The following is a 2,319-nucleotide window of genomic DNA, read 5'->3' as shown; positions in this document are numbered from 1 at the left end:
AAATAATAGCTACTTGTAGACAGAACCACAGAAGTGCTTGCCATATTTCTTCTTAATCAGCTGTTTCCATTTATTGCATACAGGGCTATGCAGCATTATGGCATGTATGTTATCAGCTTTATTCCATAGGGCACTTATCAGTTACAAGGTATATTGTAAGACTGCGTTGATAAGGGACTTTTGAACTACCACCATTTTCTGACCATTATTTGTTGTCAGATATGCAAGATTTGAGGTTGAAAAGCCAGTATTGACACTTTATTTGAGCTATTGAGCATTCCAATTATGTAAAAGATGCTTTTTCAGTCAACTAGTACTTAAGTTTTACCACAGGAACAGAAGAAAGATCTGAGAGGAGAAATGGATATTTTGTATTGAGAAGGTGGAGATGAATGAGGTATAAATTATATATACATATTTAGTGTTTTACCAGCTCTGTATAATCACTGAAGTTATGTGTGTCATGTCTGTCTGTTGTGGACAAGATCTTAGGTGAGAAAGCTGAGCTGTCAAGCCATTTTTGGAAATATGGATAGATGACACCAAGTACTTGGAAGGAAAATAAAGATGGAAAATAGAGACAAATGTGCGATATAATTAGTTACTCCAAATTCCAAATGCCCTTTGTTAATTGCAAGGAAATCTTTCTTTTGCTGTTGCCAAAAGTTTTTGAAATTGAAAATTTGTTTTCAAATATCCTCAAAACAATATTAAATCATGGCATGTTAATATTTTTGTGTTAATATGGGATATTTCATTGTCCATTCTTAAAAAGAAGCATTTTGAATATTCTTTCTTACTGGACTGTATGTTTTTTCCAATCAAACAAAAATGAGTTGGGAAATAATAAAGCCAAGTATAAAGAAAAAATGATTAAAAGATATTTTTTGCTTGTTAATTAATGCCTATTTTCACTTATAGTACATATCTTGAAATAAGATTTATCGTGTTGAGCTGTACATTAAATTCTTGCACTATTCTTTGATCAAGAAGGGACAGATTTTCATGACTTTGACATTGGGTCCTTGTTTGGAAGATGTATAACTTTAATCTGTAAAAAAAAGAAAGAAAACATTTGCAAGGAAAATTTAAGTATTGTTCCAAGTATACATAAAGGAGATGAAGCATGAGTATTAAAAATGTATTCGTTATACAAAGAGAGTTTATAAGCCTTTGACAGAACTAAAACTTCATTTTTCTCTTTTATCATTTGAATTTAATCCAATCTATGTGATAACCCCTTGACGGCGGTGTTAAGAGTAAAATGGAAGAATGAGAACAAATCAGAGATGCTTTCAGTTATTTTTGTGTTATTATCAGGGACTTTGTTATTAAATGTTTTAAGAAAGATATCTCGAGGAAGATCAGTTGATATCTGTAGTGTCAACTGTGTATTTGAAACTAATATGTATTCTATTTAAAATCTTCAGAAATCTAACTACGTATAATGAGCTATGGTTGCAGGGAGAAATGTTGTTGCATCATATCATCATAATGTTGTCTTGAGTGTTAGATTTGTCCACTAGGATAAGACCAAGAAAAGACTGTGATGGATTTATATTGCTACAGGAAAATGATGAGAAAGGGATAAACATTTTTGTCATTTGGATATCAGATTAGATGAAGGAGGACGGTGGATGATAATATTCTATTTGCTGCTCTTCTGTATGTATTTATGTATATTATTTCATTTTATTATGTAATTGATACAGGAAATAATATTCATCAAATCCAGTAATACATTGTTGATCAAAAATTTTGATAGTAGTTAAGACTACTCAGTTATATGCTGTAAATGAAAGCAAGGTTAGTGCAAATGCAGACCTTATTACCAAAATACTCACTGATATAACTTTTGATATTTGTGTGTGGAATATTTACACATACAAATATGGTATACATTGCACATCAGTCGATGTTCTGTATAAATTAAAGGATCATCTCTTCAGTGTAAATGATAAGCAATAGAAAACCGCTGTCAAGGGGTTAAATGTATTATTTGTGCCTGACTTGGTGGGTGCATCTTTGGAGCTGCGTTCGTGGAGGTTACAACACATCCTGGGCTGACAGGGTGAATGTGGAATCAGATACTTGCATACACCTGTGCCTACAGTCACTCTCATAATCTACATGCATCTTCATACTGACTAGCTCACACACACTAAAATCTACTGTCACACTCACATGTATATTTACACATACATGCTCAGAAGTATATATATTTGTATATATATGTGTATACATTTACATACCCATACACATGTACATGTACATATACTTGCAAACACATATGCAAATACATACCCACAAACACACACA

At 32.2% G+C, this 2,319-nt stretch overlaps 1 protein-coding gene across 5 annotated transcripts in view; it reads left to right on the top strand.

Annotated features, from left to right (window-relative positions):
* The window catches only part of Pli (E3 ubiquitin-protein ligase pellino), a 116,082-nt gene extending 114,925 nt beyond the window's left edge, over nt 1-1,157 (top strand). For all 5 annotated transcript variants that reach the window (XM_027382962.2, XM_070141328.1, XM_070141327.1 and 2 more), the window contains one exon: nt 1-1,157. This exon is cut by the window's left edge and continues 1,935 nt beyond it. The gene's annotated coding sequence lies outside the window, so the exon portion shown is untranslated.
* The last annotated feature ends 1,162 nt before the right edge of the window (nt 1,158-2,319 follow it).

Source organism: Penaeus vannamei, chromosome 28, assembly GCF_042767895.1.
Source record: "Penaeus vannamei isolate JL-2024 chromosome 28, ASM4276789v1, whole genome shotgun sequence".
NCBI classification, from domain to species: Eukaryota; Metazoa; Arthropoda; class Malacostraca; order Decapoda; family Penaeidae; genus Penaeus; species Penaeus vannamei.
Note: the sequence above shows the minus strand (reverse complement) of the source record. Positions and strands in the feature narration are given on the sequence as shown.